We start from the raw sequence: 17,421 nt of genomic DNA, 5'->3' as shown, positions 1-17,421 counted from the left end.
AGTGTGCACTCACGTCCACCTAAAATTCAAGGTCTGCAATCCATTCCGGATATTCTAATTTCCATTCTTCCAGTCCTTCTTCGTTCAGAAATTCAACCATAGAGAGTTTTAAATAAAAAAATTGTTCCAGTCATGCCCCTTGAGTTGAACTACATACTTTGCAGTCATGTATAGTCTCCATTACTCGCCATTCAGTTCCATCGAAAACTGTAACAATAGACAGCGGTAAAATGTGTGCGGCTTCAGACATTTTACTGTTCAGATAACCAAGTTTTTCACTAGATTGCAATACTCAGTGAATTGTTGCGCTTTTCCAGGTACAGCGCAAAGACAGGCCGCGCCTTAGTCCGCCTGTGGTCAGCACACCAGACATGCGCGAAATTCGACAAAACGTGGCCGGCCATGCTGTATAATGTGTGCGAAGCCAGTTAAGATCATTGAAGTCATTGCTTAATACAGATTTTCGTCCTATTTCAGAGATTACCGAAGCAATTTTATGCATCCCTAGAGGAAACATTTTTTTACAAGACGCTTGGGTGACCACATTAAGGATTCTAGTTTAGCGTTTGGAATACGTACCGAGTAAGAGGGGCAGCAGCCTTTTCAGTAGTTTCAGGGGCAACAGTCTGGATGATTGAATGATCTGGCCTTGTAACACTAACCAAATCGGCCTTGCTGAGCTGGTACTACGAACGGCTGAAAGCAAGGGGAAACTAAAGCCGTCATTTTTCCCAAGGGCATGCAGCTTTACTGTATGAGTAGCATGGAGAGCTGCATCAAACCAGTCTCTGGACTGAAGACCACAACAACAACAACAACAACAACAACAACACCGCGTAAGCATGTCAACAGACGTAACGACTTCACAGACGCGACCTACAATATTAACAGGTCAGTTTACCCGTTCTGGATATTTTACAGAGGTTCTTAGTTGAAGTTGATCGGAATGTTAGGAAGAAAGGTGACATTGTTATCGCTTAACCTTGTGGATATTTCAAAACGACCAAGAGGCACTTCTGCTGCCCAGCGTCAGGCTTCATGGAAATAAAATCAAGACGACTAGAATATGCACTGATGAGCCATTTTTATGCTTACGCCATGTGAAAATGGAATGGGACTGACTGGCCCGAGGGAGGCGGCCCAATGCTAAGGCGATCGGCCTGCTTTCAGGAGGACCAGGGTTCAAAACCCCTTTCATACCGCCCGATTTACATTTTCCACGATTTCCCGAAAACACATAAGGTGTATGTCCTTTGGATGGGACGTGACCGACTTTTTCTACCAATTTCGAACTTGACCTTCCATAATTTTCCATCTTCCGTCAGTCGTTCGGGTCAGGTATTGGCTAATGCTCATACGTTGGAACATGGTGTCGAACGAAAAGTATCGCTATTCGACTCTTCAATAGCATCCTAAAAAGCATTCGTACTCATAAGAGCATCGAAAGGAAAGTAGCGATATTTTGCGGTATAGAACATATCTTTCATAAAAAATTATTGTAGACAGCCTCTATCAATTCCGATCCCTCCATTTATGTTTTTAAAATCCGTCCATAATAGAGAGAAGGATCCGATTTTCTCCGAGTTTTAAACATAATAATAGAAGCGTTAAATCAAGTAATGTTTCCACTTTCATTATAGATAACAATTTTTAAAAATTTCTGTCAGATTACGCACACACACACACACACACACACACACACACACACACACACACACACACACACACATTCTTCCACCGGTGAGCCATAAAATTTGCCCATTTATAGTAGGAGGGTGTAGCTCAAACTCAAAAAACAGTCCATAACTCCCGTACTTACAAATGTATTTAAAGTGAATTACTCCGACTAATTAAGCTTATCATGGCAGAATACATGGCGAAGATATGACTTACTTAGACAGCATTTTAAGATCAAAATTTTTGATACTCGATTATCTCAAAGCTACATATCTTGATTTATGCTCATCAATCATCGATATCGTCAAGTAGTTATGTCAACGATGTTGACTGCAGATGACTAATATACACAGTACATGATGAAGGAAAGCCTATAAACATACAATAAGGTTAGACTAAGAACATTTTTTGTAAAGCAAAACATCTCTATACACGAAATAAACAACATGACATTATCATACATGGAAAAACTATTGTAGAATATCAAAAATATATGTACCTATGCGTTAAAATCTCAGATAAGAAATATGGTAGAAGACAACTCAAGATAAACAAAGAAACGTTAAGCTTAATTCGTTCGTTTGGTTACAAAAGATTAAGAAAAGGACAAAATAAGAGCTATATGAATAAATACTACAAGCCATTTGGTTATATGGGGGGAATCCTCTATTCATAAGGGAGGAATCCTGGGAAATTTGCCAAATGGGAAAGAAGAAGACTTAAAGGGTTCCAGGAAAATTTATGGGGAGAAAGTGTGAAGTTCTAAGGCGTCACAACGTTACAGATATATAAATCAGGAAGTGAATGAAAACTCCAGCGTAATTCACCTAAGAGATGGAAATGCAGCATTTAATATCGTATCGCCATATGATGAGATTAGAGGATGAGCGATAGCCGAAAATAGTACTTTGTTGGTAAACTCCGTTCAAGAGAAAAAGAGGAAGACCCTGTGAAGAATGGAAAAGTGAAGTGGAGGACGATATGCAACGGAGGAATTTGAAAGGAGATTTATACAAGGATCAAGAGGCTTAGATACTAGGTTGCGTGAAGTACAAATGCAATATGAAACGCTCTATTCTGTTTCTTATTATCTGGTTAAATAAATGATGTTTGTTACTGTAGTGGGTAAGGTTTTTCCCTAAATGCTTTTTCATTGTAGAAGTATATACCCAAGACTTCAAAATTTTGATACAGATTTTGCACCTACTCCAGTATTATCCAGTTTATCGATACGCTAGCAAGTTTCGCTTTCTGTAGGCGCTATTCTGTCTGCCGATTCAGTAATTGTTGCATTTAAACTGTTTTGAAGAACAATACGAAAAGAAACAACGAACCAAACAAGGGTAACAATTTACGAGTACGAACAAAACACTGCAACGTTTGTGGAGCGTTGCTTTGCGAATATTTTCGAACGCTCACACTTGTCGCTCCCACGTACACAGCTCGTTCGCTTATTGGCCTGCTAGTGGTCGCGCTTCCAGTCACTTGAAGTGACGCTGTTGAGTCAAGTGGTAGAATTATGGGTAGAGAATAACAAATTAAAGAACCGTTACTAGCAACATTCGATGCACTACCTGTTATAACGTAGTTAGCAAAATTACCACTTGTAAAGTATCGAGCAAAAGAGTACCGGTGTCGAGCGAAAGTAGTCGACATCAAGCAGTGTAGATACTTTTTTCATGTCACTTCTTATATGTTGCACTACACAGAAGATTCACTATAGCCAACATATTTTTTATAAGTACATAGACCTGTTTAATTCTACAATGGTTTACACCAGTTTACAGCTTGAACATTTAGCTATTTTTCGACATAATCACCATATCTGTCGATGCATTTTTATAGACGCTGTGGCAGTTTTTGTATGCCCATGTCATACCAGCTCGCGGGCATGCTGTTCAGAAAGTTATGAACCTCTTCTTTCACCTCGTCGTTGGAGCTGAATCGCTGGGACCACAATTAACGCTGACAGGTACTGTGAGACTCTGAAAAAGCTCAAACGGGAAATTCATAACCGGAGAAGAGGAATGTTGAGCAAGGGCGTACACATTCTCCATGACAACGCTCTCGGCAAACCTTTGCTCTCCTGCAACCGTTTCAGTGGAACATAACCATCCACCCACCCTATAGTCCTGGCTTGGTGCCCAGCGACTGTCACCTGTTCCCTAGGTTAAAAGAACATTTGGCCGGAAAGCGATTCATCTCCGACGACGAGGTGAAAGAAGAGGTTCATAACTTTCTGAACATCATGGCGGCTAGCTGGTATGACATGGGCATACAAAAACTGGCACAGCTTCTACAAAAATGCATCGACAGAAATGGTGATTATGTTGAAAAATAGCTAACTGTTCAAGCTGTAAACTGATGTAAACCACTGTAGAAACAGACAGGTCTATGTACTTATAAAAAAAAAATAGGAGACTTTACTTATGGGATTATCCTTGTATTCGGCGCGATATAATTCAATAAGTGTGTTTAAAAAAAAGAACTACATGCCTTGTCGTCAGCCCAAGTCGCTCGGTTATTACGGGGTGACTAGTTTGGATCACACTCGATTACATCCGTAGCTAAAAGAAAAAGTAAAAAAAGAACTAAGTATATACTTTATACCATTTTTCAACTACCTAAATACTCGGCGTTGCCTGAGTATGTACCTGTTCCAGTCTTGCTTTAGCCCATGAAATGCATCCACAGTTGCAAATACGAACGGTCATCAGCTGTGCAATGAAAATTTATGCCTGATCGGGACACGAACCCAGATTTCCCGCTTTACGCGAGCAGTCACTTTAACCGATTTGGTTATCAGCGCACCATTCAAGGCCAGATCCAAACGTACATGCATCCATGTCTGAAGGACATTGCATAGTTCCTCTTAATGACACAGTCACTGTATTATGTAATTTATCGTTTGATACCAGACAGCGACTTTCAATTAAAATGTGCTCTCCTATACTGGGATTACATAACGTGTGTACGAGTACAGGTTCTCACCCAGGACCAATGTGAACACAGGGCATCATTTCTATCGGACCGTCTACTCCTTCCCCCTCTCACTGTTCATCTCCTCCTTCACCCCTTCTCTGCTTATCTCCTCCATCTCCTCTGTCTATCCATCTCCTCCTCCTCCTCATCCCTCTTTCTGTCCATCTGCTTCTCTCCCTCTGACCGTCTGATCCTTCTGCCTCCATTTATCTCCTCCTACCCATTCTAATTTCGTGTTCTACTCCCCCTTCCTTGCCTACCTCCTCTATCCCTTCTCTATCAACCTCCTCTCCCCCCACCATTCTCTCTGTCTGCCGCGCGGGATTAGCCGTGCGGTCTAGGGCTATGCAGTCATGGACTGTGCGGTTGGTCCCGGCGGAGGTTCGAGTCCTCCCTCGGGCATGGGTGTGTGTGTTTGTCCTTAGGCTAATTTAGGTTAAGTAGTGTGTAAGCTTAGGGACTGATGACCTCAGCAGTAAAGACCCATAAGATTTCACACATATTTGAACATTTTTTTCTCTCTGTCTATCTCCTCCTACCCATCCCCTCTCCAAGTTATCACGCCCACCCCAACATGACTCTAGTGGTTCTTATCACCACACAATGTGCACCAAATTTGGTTGAAATATATCTAGAGATTTAGGGTGAGTTTTTTACTCATGGATTTGCCCACGTACGCTGTTGTCGAATATATTTCACATATTTAACATATTTTACACGTATTTGTACACATATTTCACCAGTATCTCTAGCAAATTTCGAACTGTAGATTCACTTTCACGCAGCTCAATTTTATGGCGTTGTATCTCCAGAATTGTGTGCTGTTTTATGACATAATTTTATATGTGCATCCAGTCATACGTGTGGCTACTATCTATGAAATGTGAATACAGTTGGTAGAAAGATGTGCTTCATGCGACACTTTTATTCCATGAACAGCGAAAAAGTACTAAACGATAACATTTTTTTTCCTTTCATCATTTTGTGGGGATTGTCAGTGAGAAAATGTTTCGTAAAGGTTAGAAATTGCGTGTAAACTTCGTTGACCCTTTTATAGGTACATGGTTCTTAACCATCACGGCGATTATTTCAAGACAGTAAGGAATAGCGTATCGAGTTTTCATGAAATCGATGCAGTCATTTAGCAGGAGACGTTGAACATACAAATATACATAGATATATCAGTACATCCATTTTCATAACACATATGGTTGAGTAGCAAAGTACTGAACATGACTGCTGAATCTGCCTCACGTAGTTATATTGAACAGTTATGTACGTACATGTTGCGTCTGTAACCAGCTGTATCTCTACAGGACAGAATAATGGCGTATGCAGATCTGTTCTATCCCTTAAGTAGATTAACAAGTGTAAGGGTAGAAGAAATGGGTAGGTGGTACAAGGGAGGGGGGGGGGGAAGAAAGGGAGAGGAAGTGGGCCGACGGAGACTGGGATAGACGAGAGAACGCAGGGAGGAAGGGATGTCACAAGCGCACAAGTGTAAAGGATTTACCTTCGATATGGCACAAGGTGCTACGTTTTACCGAACGTACGCGTACTTCCATTATATTAATGAAGTCACTCCCACTCATCCCCCCCCCCCCCCGCACTTCTCCCTTCCGTCTTCTCTACCCTGTCAGAATTCTCTTCGCCCCACCTTTTCTCCCATCCCATCACTTTTTCTCTCCTACCCTCTTCCCCTCTTTCCCTGCTTTCCTCCTTCCATCAGTCACCTACTTAAGTCGTCGACCACAGTTGTATACCTCGGTTGATGTGTAGCTCCTACACAGACACGACTGTTTTAACAGAACTTCATAGGTAAAATCAACAGTCATATCTAATACTTTTCGGTTTTTTGTAAAATAGTAGTACACACTTAGTTTTCCACATTGGTTTCTAGACCGTAAAATGATCGAGTGTGATGAAAAACATAGTGTAAAAATGTAAAAATGAGACGATAAAAAACGATATAATTTTGGTAAAAGTATTGTAGATTTGGGAGTGTACGTGGTAAGTAGCATAAGACCTAACACCACTTTTATGTCACAAACGCTTCAAGATATTGACACGATGTTTTCGATACAAGATAGTCTTCAGATGTCCCCGAAATTGTGTTGTATATTTGATCTTCTTAACTCCTGTGTCACCAGAGATAGTGAACCAGATATGGTTTTGTGGAAATGAATGTTATAATTTTTAACCACTGAAACGACCCCTTAGAAAAATTAATGAATGACTGTGCTGATAAACCTCTTACATTATTTGCTTTTCAGACAGCTGAGCAAAACTGAACGTACTCAGACATTACTCTCTTCACCTATTCTAATCAACACTAAACTGACACACAATATTTTTTGCGCAACGCAATCTGACTTTCAAAAATCCCTACAAAAGAATGGCCCTGACTAACATTAACCTATACGTTTCACAAATCACTTACCTCACAAAAATCTTCGTTACTCGAACTACTGCAATACAGCGAGCGCCACTACTGCCAGCTACATAAAAGATTCTAACTACTGGAGGGACTAACTACTGATAGGCACAGTTAGCAAATGAAAGATTTTGATAAAGAACAAACAATGTATTTACCTTAATAGTGTTCAAAAGTCATAATATATATAGCAGTTCATGACATCCAGTCTTACAAATTTACTGTCTCTGTCCAGATCATCCGCTCTCAAAACTCCGCCATCTCTCTCCCCACATCCACCACTGCTGGCGGCTCACCTCCAACTGCGCAACGCTACGCACTGTTAACAGCCAACTGCCCAACACTACAATAGCGACTATTGCAACAATGCCGACCAGCCTCAGACTGCACACAGCACAGCCAGTGATTTTCATACAGAGCGCTACGTGGTGTTACCAACATAAAAACCTAAACAGCCAATTTACACAACGTTCAACGCTCTTGAAAACACTAGTACGGTGGTATAACGCTTTCGAATACTGTTAAAACAAAGCATATATCATCCTGGTTCCCAGAACTCATGAAGATAGACGTTGACTGTGGATATTGTATCATAGTTCCTTTGACTGTTCAGGGATGTCACTAAACCTGCCCAAAGATCTAAACACATGAGCAGCTCCTATTAGACGGCGGGGGTCCGACAGCCGATGTGTTCCAGTCATTCCACCAGGAAGGAGGTACACGGCTCGTGTTGTCTGTAGTTCAACCGTGCCTAGACGGTCAATACGGCGGTTCGATCGCGTCGTGCCAGGAAGGGCTCTCAACAAGGAGCCTCGGAGTGAACCAAAGCGATGTTGTACGGACATGGAGGATAAACAGAGAGACAGGAACTGTCGATGACATGCCTCGCTTAGACCATCCAAGAGCTACTACTGCAGTGGACCGAGCGAGGTGGCGCAGTGGTTAGCACACTGGACTCGCATTCGGAAGGACGACGGTTCAATCCCGCGTCCGACCATCCTGATTTAGGTTTTCCGTGATTTCCCTAAATCGCTCCAGGCAAATGCCGGGATGGTTCCTTTGAAAGGGCACGGCCGACTTCCTTCCCCATCCTTCCCTAACCCTATGAGACCGATAACCTCGCTGTTTGGTCTCTTCCCCCAAACAACCAACCAACCAACTGCAGTGGATGACCGCTGCCTATGGATTTTGGCTCGGAGGAACCCTGACAGCAACGCCACCATGTGGAATAATGCTTTTCGTGTGGCCACAGGACGTCGTGCTACGACTCAAACTGTGCGCAATAGGCTGCATGATGCGCAACTTCACTCCCGACGTCCATGGCGAGGTCCGTCTTTGCAACTACGACACCATGCTGTGCGATACAGATGGGCCCAACAACTTGCGGAATGGACAGCTCATGATTGGCATCACGTTTTCTTCACCGTCGAGTGTCGCTTAGCCGGCCGCGGTGGTCTAGCTGTTCTAGGCGCGTCGTCTGGAACCGCGCGACTGCTACCGTCGCAGGTTCGAATCCTGCCTCGGGCATGGATGTGTGTGATGTCCTTAGGTTAGTTAGGTTTAAGTAGTTCTAAGTTCTATGGGACTGATGACCACAGTAGTTAAGTCCCATAGTGCTCAGAGCCATTTGAACCATTTGAGTGTCGCTTATGCCTTCAACCAGACAATCGTCGGAGACGTGTTTGGAGGCAACCCGATCTGGCTGAACGCCTTAGACTCACTATCGAGCGAGTGCAGCAAGGTGGAGATTCCCTGCTGTTTTGGGGTGGCATTATGTGGGGCCGACGTACGCCGCTGGTAGCCATGGGAGGTGCCGTAACGGCTGTGCGATACGTGAACGCCATCCTCTCACCGATAGTGCAACAATCGGCAGCATATTGTCGAGTCATTCGTCTTCATGTTAGAGACAATTCGCTCCCCCATCGTGCACATCTTGTGAATGACGTTCTTCAGGATAGCGACATCGCCCGACTAGAGTGGTCAGCACGCTGTCCAGACATGAACCCGATCGAACATGCCTGGGATAGACTGAAAAGGGCTGTTTATGATTGATGTGACCCACCAACCACTCTGAGGGATCTACGCCGAATCGCCGTTCAGGAGTGGGACAATCTGGACCAACAGTGCCCTGATAACCTTGTGGGTAATATGCCACGACGAATACTAGAATCCGTCAATGCAAGAGGACGTGCTGCTGGGTATTAGAGGTACCAGTGTGTACGGCAATCTGGACCACCATCTCTAAAGGTCTCGCTGTATGGTGGTACAACATGCAATGTGAGGTTTTCATGAGCAATAAAAAGGGCGGAAATGATATTTATGTTGATCTCTATTCCAATTTTATGTACAGGTTCCAGAACTCTCGGAACTGAGGTGATGCAAAACTCTTTTTGATGCGTTAACCATGCAACAATTTTATTTCCTGCTTGCATACTATTATTTGGGATTAACTCGTTTCGAATTCGTGAACCATAGTAACGGGTGAGTCATAATGTGAAATAACTTCTGTGAACTTTAACTGTAATTAAAGAAACAAAATCTGTATCCCCTTGAACACTATCTTCATTCGCCACTATGTTGCAGCTTGTGAAACACTTGTTCAGTGAAAAGTGGTTTAAAAATTATGAGCACAATATTTCATTTACAGTTAGATTAAAAAAGTCAAACGCGTGCACCACATTTTAATTAATAACTTGGGTATACCATATTAAATCCACAATAATAATTATTTAATAGTTGTTGTAAACCGGCTTACGGCTTCTTAGGTCACCGTCAGATAACTTAAGCTGTCTGACGACTAAGAAGCCGTAAGACGGTTTATAGTAACCTAATAAATAAATGTTTTTTGCGGAATGTTAATACCATGTATTCAAGTTATGTCTACGTTCCTCCAAGAACCGACGAATATGTCACAAATATGTCCACAATTATTTAAAAATACATTGTTGATAAGTGCTTAGTGCTGAAGTATCAGTAAACTCCAATTACGTGTTTCACTATAGAATGTTAATGATTTTACTTTACTAGATTAATATTATGTTAAGACCTTTGTTAATTTGGCAGGCAACTGTGTCTACAACAAGTATATATTCTGTATCGTGATTGCAAATCTTTTATTACTTTTTCTTTGCATTGGCCTAATTTTGTTTAAAATGGTTTAAATGGCTCTGAGCACTATGGGACTTAACATCTGTGGTCATCAGTCCCCTAGAACTTAGAACTACTTAAATTTAACTAACCTAAAGACATCACACACATCCATGCCCGAGGCAGGATTCGAACCCGCGAACGTAGGGGTCACGCGGTTCCAGACTGAAGCGCCTAGAACCGCACGGCCACACCGGCCGGCTCCTAATTTTGTAAACTCTAATTTTAGTCCAGGTGCAGTGACGCAACTGGAAGACAGTGGTCTCATTTTCGGTAGAACAGTCATTCTAATACCCGTCTAACTATTGAGATTTAAGTATTCCGTGATTTTCCTCAATCGTTTGAGGCAAACGCCTGAAATGTTCCTTTGAAAGGAAACAGCACATTTCCTTTCCTATCCTACTCCAATTTGAGTTCTGTTCCATCTCTAAAGACCTCATCGTCGACGTTAAAACCTATTCTTCTTATTTTCTAAATTTTGTTATATCGAATAGAAAGTTATGGAGAAATCGTGACTCACATAGATAACGATGAAAAGGGATTACATGTGTCTTTGTACTGCGTGCTACAAATTTTTCTACGGGGGACTTTAAAAATATGCATAAGGGAAGATTCAATTTGATGTCGTGAATGGTGACAAACAAATTGTCTCTTTCTTCAAATGATGCGGATTTCTTTATTTTCTTCTCGTGTCACGTTTAATCTTAAGATTCACTGGTGGAGGATGTTTATTTCTAGTACATAGCGAGTCATCTCCAATCCATGTCTTCCACATGGGACTCACACAAATTTTAGTTCACTACAGGCTATGTCATCCAGTGGCATTGAAGTTCCAATTTTCTGCGAAGGATGCTCATAACTGTCAGCCGGCGTACATTTGCAGACTCTGTGGACAGATACCATGTAATGTTGCAGAAAGAGCATATTTAAATTTACATCGTGTGAATCTACGGTCCTGGTGGTGGAAAGATGTAGAGCTCTTGGCTCGTTACTCAAAATGGCGGAATTTTTGTTGAGAAGGTCTTCCTCTCCCTTGCGGCTGTATGTATTCTGTTTACAGATTTTGCAGTAAGGAGAATACGCCAGTGAGGAGTGATTCTAAAGGTCAATGAAGCTCTAAGGCTCTCTTAACCTCTGCATTGGAATAAAGCGTTTTTCACCAGCCAGGTTTTTTAAATGTGGAAACAAGTAGAAGGGGCAGCAATTCTAGCGAACAGGGTGGATGTTTCAGCATTTCTTACAGAATATCCCTGAATTTTATACCTACGAAAGTGCCTTTGATAAAATATGAATTACATAGCATTTTTTCATTACATCCAAAGTGTTGCGGTCAGAATTTAGCCTACAGTCCAAATTGTATATACTACGTAAAACGAAAAGTAAAGTCTCAACTACTGAGAGTAGCGAATTCTTCCCTATAAACTATTAATACGAAAGATCACTCATAGCTGAAAAATGATGAGCTCCAGATTCGTGCTATGGTATTGGTGCCTGGATAGATAGTCGCCAAGGTAATTGCCGTGATAGCCAATGTTAAGTATTCTTTTTCCGCTGGACAAACAGCTTAAACCCCCCCCCCCCCTTGGGAGTTTCGGGCACTATGTCATAGTGAGACAACAATTATTGTTAAACGTAATTACTTGACCAAAGTCGTCCATTCAAATAGCCACTAGACTAAGTACAAATTTTCCTTGCTTTACAAGAGTCAGGTGTGCGCAGTTTTCAGAGCGTAGGAGAATTTGCTGCAGATGAAGGGTCAAATCCATGGTCACGAAGCAAATACGCCTGCTCTTTCGTCCTGTAGAAAGCAGGGTGGGCGATGCAGACGCGGCCACACACGGTCAAAGGTCACAGTCACCGCCTGTGGCTTTTCACTCTTCTAGGTAGCATTTCTAACATTTATCTGATTAAATTCTTAACGCTTATTTGCGTGCTGTCAGCAAAACCAACACTTCGTATTTGTGATTTACAGAGGGTAAGATACTATCAGTTTAGTGTTTGTTCAGTGGTACGACGACAGATTAGTATGTACTCTACTCGCGGTGCAGAGAAACAAGTCCGTCGGGACGCACAATGTACATGAACGGATGCAGGTGATCAGACAGGATGGTTACGTACGTGTCACCTATCAGACTCGTATCTAGACGTATCAGGGATCCCGTATCACTCCAACTTCACAAGCCCCACACCGTTACAGAGTCTCCATCAGCTTGAACAGTGGACTGCTGACATGCAGAGCCCATGGATTCATGAGGTTGTCTCCATACCCGTACATGTCCATGCACTCGACACAATTTGAAACGAGTCTCGTCCGGCCAAGCAACATGTTTCCAGTCATCAACAGTTCATTGTCCGTGTTGAAGAGCCCAGGCGTGGCGAAAAGTTTTGTATAGTGCAGTCATGAAAAGTACACGAGTGGGCCTTCGGTTGCGAATGCCCATGTTGATGATGATTCGTTGAGAGGTTCGCACGTTGACACTTGTTGATGGCTGAGCACTGAAATTTACAGCAATTTGCGGGAGGGTTGCACTTTTGCGACGTTGAACGATTCTGTTCAGTTGTCGATGGTCCCGTTGTTGCAGGATCTTTTTCCGGCTGCAGCGACATGGGAGATTTGATGTTTTACCGGATGCCTGGTATTCACGGTACAGTCGTGAGATGGTCCTACGGGAAAATCAGTACTTCATCGCTATCTCGGTGATGGTGTGTCCCACCGCTCGTGCGCCGACTGTAACACCTCGTTCAAACTCACGTAAATCTTGATAACCTGACATTGTGGCAAGAGCAACCGATCCAACAACTAAGCCAAACTTTTGTTGTCTTATATAGGTGTTGTCCGACGGCATCGCCGTATACTGCCTGTTTATATATCTCTGTATTTGAATACGCATGCCTCCACCGGTTTCTTTGGCGCTTCAGTGTAGTTCAAAACACATGTGACAGCAAGTAAAATGTTGCATGTGGAACGAAACGGCAGAAGGAAATTAGTAATGTTTCCTCATTCCTTCGATGACTTTATTAGCTTACTAAGTGGGTTCCCTCCGAATTACGTAAATAGTCAAACTTTAATTCAGTTTTTGTTTCACATTTCGTGTTTCTGCTGTGCGAAATATGAGAGACAGTCTCGCAGCATCGTACAGCAGTAGAAACCTCAGAGAGTACGAGAGTAACATTTAGTCCAAAAGAACTGTCTGAGTACTCAGGCAACTGATGAAACTGACATATGGTGACTTTAGTTCAACCTAACTGGAACCCAATGCCGTCGTTCCATCAATGAACCCGGCTGGCATCTCCTCAGGTGAAACAAAGTTTCAGACTAATTGAATTAACGAAGTATAATGAGATCCAAAAGCAGCTCGAAGTCATATTAGGTAGACTTAACTTTTCGTTCCTATGTAATACTACAACGAAACTCCAGTCACGCTGAACCTACTCGAGTAGTTTGCGAAGATTTCCTACGGAGCGAAATACACTGATATGAAAACTTAAGGACGAAACTAACTTTCGCATGATCTGCCAGTGTCGATTAAAGAAGCTCGATGAAACTTAGACCATAGATGGAAAGATGAGCTATAGTACAGTACAGAGGGTAATTGAAAGAAGTACGCACTGGGACGAATAGAAATGACACTTTTATTGAAATACAGCAATTAAATCACTGAGCTTCACGATGGTCCCGTGGACATCGCAGAAGGCTGTGTGTAATCACCATCACGCTCTGCAATGCGCGCTCATGCCAGACACGAGAATGCTATGGAGTTGTTGTGATAAGGCGTTCCATTCCTTCACCAGAACTCTCAACATCTACTGGATCGTCGTTTGTGGATGTGGACGTACTGCGGTACGTCTCCCCAACGCATTCCACACCTGCTCAATATTATTTAAGTGAGGGGAAAAGGCAGGCCAGTCCATTCACCGAATATTCTCCCATTCCATTCTTCTAAACCTGAAACACAGTTCAAATGGTTCAAATGGCTCTGAGCACTATGGGACTTAACATCTATGGTCATCAGTCCCCTAGAATTTAGAACTACTAAAACCTAACTAACCTAAGGACATCACACAACGAGGCAGAGAAAATCCCTGACCCCGCCGGGAATCGAGCCCGTGAAACACAGTTCTTCTACAAGCTCCTCTCCAGGTCTAAATGTTTACAGTCCTTTTCGAAATACAAAATCCCCTTTTTTTTAAATACAAAACTACTGACCCCGTATCCAGTTGGCTGAAAGTATAAATCCTTCTACTTGTTTTAGTTGCCCATTGTACTTCGTTAATCATTGTTGCTACAATTCCCTCATTTTCACTAAAATCAGTTTCTATCTGGAGAATCAGAAACGGTTCCAGTCTGTTTAGCACAATATATATTCGGCAAGACTGGATTTCCAAACAGTTCCAGGTAGTGGTTATAAAACAAATTTAGTAATATTTCGTTTTATGTCTTGTCATGCCGAACACACACAAAACTGTTATCATCCCAATAGATGGATGGATGATTAAAGTCTTCTCCAGTGATGAGAATATGATTTGGGAACTTGCATACTAGGCAACTAAGGTTTTGCCGGCCGTTGTGGCCGAGAGTTTCTAGGCGCTAAAGTCTGGAACCGCTCGACCGCTACGGTCGCAGATTCGAATCCTGTCTCGGCCATGGATGTGTGAGATGTCCTTAGGTTAGTTACGTTTAAGTAGTTCTCAGTTCAAGGGGACTGATGACCTCAGAAGTTGAGTCCAATAGTGCTCAGAGCCATTTGAACCATTTTTTGAACTAAGGTTTTCTCTAAATGTTTTGGTTACATCTGGAGGCGAGTCTGATGGTCGGCAGTAGGATCTGATTGTAAGTTTATGCTCACCCTTGATACTGAGTCTCGCCCAGACAGTGTTACGAACAGTTTTAAGTTCTCTCACAGTGGATTTGAGTTTCTTGTCCATTGCAACAAATATTCCATCTCCCTCTACCACACCGAGCGAGGTGGCACAGTGATTCGCACACTGGACTCGCATTTGGGGGACGACGGTTCAAACCCGCATCCGGCCATCCTGATTTAGGTTTTCCGTGATTTCTCCAAATCTCTTCGGGCAAATACCGGGATGGTTCCTTAATCCGATGGGACCGATGCCCTCACGGTTTGGTCCCCTCCCCCAAGCCATCTAACCAACAAATTCCTTTACCACTAGCTATCCTTTCAATATAAACTTCAGTTTTCCCCAGATATATCATTGCTATCAAGTGAAGGTTTTAGCCGGCTTTTTGTGCCTCGTATAATGTTAGCCTCATGGCTTTTTCAGAGCGTTTCAAACTCCGGCACTTTTTGCGAATGCTTCAGCAGTTAGTCACCAGGATATTAATTCTGTTGCCTGTAGGGATAATTTCTTAGGATCTTATACTGTCACTTCCAGGTCTCTTACAGCTGTCGGTGTCTGGAATGGATAGTCACTTAATCTAAAAAGCCCTGTACGCACCCCATATGCAGAGAGCTTCCGTGATGGCAGATACTGATGTATGATGTACAAATGACTCATTCTGGGGGCACTACAGTTCTCTGCCGTATGGTGGAAGTCCAGGAAGTCGTAGCCTCGGCCTTCACAGAGCCCTCATAGTCTCTTCTTCAGCCGTTCCCGTCGACCAAGGGCCACAGTCAGTTCTAATGCTGCAAATTGTGAGCTTTGTTGAAACTCGGCGCACAAGACAGCACTCGAATTTGTTGGTTAAGGGGTAACACCCTGTGTTTTCCCTGGTCCTCATCTCACACATAGCGCCTAGCGCTGCCACTGACCCAGCCCTCGCAGTCAAGTAGACGAGTAGTTACAGATTCCGCACTTCCTGTAGAGGACACAGCATCCTCAATACAGAATATTTCTTGAGGTACATTTGGTATCTCTGTTACACGACATTTGGAAGCTCTCCAACCCACCCATTCACTGTTACTTCCAATTGTTTGACAGAAGTAAGGGCAATTTTCACCAATGTACGAACGTCAACTAACTCATCCCTTGTTCGAGAACACCATTCATATTCTGACTGGTACAAAGTTTTAGAAAACAGTAAACAGATAACTTTAAAGGAAGCCCGCTATTCTCTTTTAATCCTTTAAGCTAAAGTGTTACTAATTCCCTTTAAGAACTGAAGATTTACTACAAACTAAATTTCTATTAAGGTAACAGAAAAACCAGGGACGAAAAAGTTTAGTTTCTTGAAGTATTTTTTAGATTACAGCCACTAACAAACTCGAAAATAGTATTAATGTACGATAACTGCAGATAATATACACTTCTGTTCAAAAGCAAAACTAGATGTAATAGGTACGTTAGTTGTAATGTGTGCTACAGTAAATGAATCACAAAAGCCGATTTTCTACGAAATTAAATCTTAAAATATGCATGCATCAATGCGCTATCAAATGACCAAACATGCACAGTTAAAAAAAAGCAATATCGTAATTCGTTCTTTTGTTGTGATGCACTTTATGTCATTTTAAAACAATATACAACAACCAGATTTTACAAATGCTCGAAGTGCGGTAGATAAGCGGGTTGAGGCACTGAGATAGGAGTCCCTGGATTCCGGAGGCAAGATGGCTCGAGTTCTTCCGCCGGCAACCTTGAAAATCGGTTAGTGTGGTTTCCCATTCTCAATTTAGGCGAATGCCGGTGTTGGTCCCTTACTATTGGCCACAGCGAATTCCTTCCGAATTCCTTTCTTCCCTGACAGATTTCAGTTCTCTTAAAGATGTACCGCAGCTTCTCTGATGAAATGAAAAGAGCTTCATCGAAGGCGAACAAAATATCTCATCGGAGATTCCCAGTACTAATATCTCTACGATGAATCGGTACGCACGCAACAGCGTACGCTACCTATTGTGTTCCAAGACACCGCACATAGAAAGAGGATTCTCGTGGCTTATACCTCGGGTCTGTTGGCGACAGAATGGTAACGTTAAGTGTTTCGCATAGTCCTTGGGCTAGTGAACGCTTGTATATCCAACAGGAGGATGTCTTGGTGTCACTATCCTTCAGTACGGGTTCAAAATATGAATATTATACACATACTCTTACTTAGGCAAATGGAACAAATGGATTTGTTCTTTCTGTATTTGATGGGGTCTAGGTAGGCCTTGAGAGGCTTATGGAGCCGGTTCCTTAAAAATCCCCACAAAGGGCTTGTTGCTAAGTTTTCGCACCATAAT

The sequence above is a fragment of the Schistocerca nitens genome, chromosome 8, assembly GCF_023898315.1.
Source record: "Schistocerca nitens isolate TAMUIC-IGC-003100 chromosome 8, iqSchNite1.1, whole genome shotgun sequence".
In the NCBI taxonomy this organism is placed as follows: domain Eukaryota; kingdom Metazoa; phylum Arthropoda; class Insecta; order Orthoptera; family Acrididae; genus Schistocerca; species Schistocerca nitens.
This window is presented reverse-complemented; position numbering follows the sequence as displayed.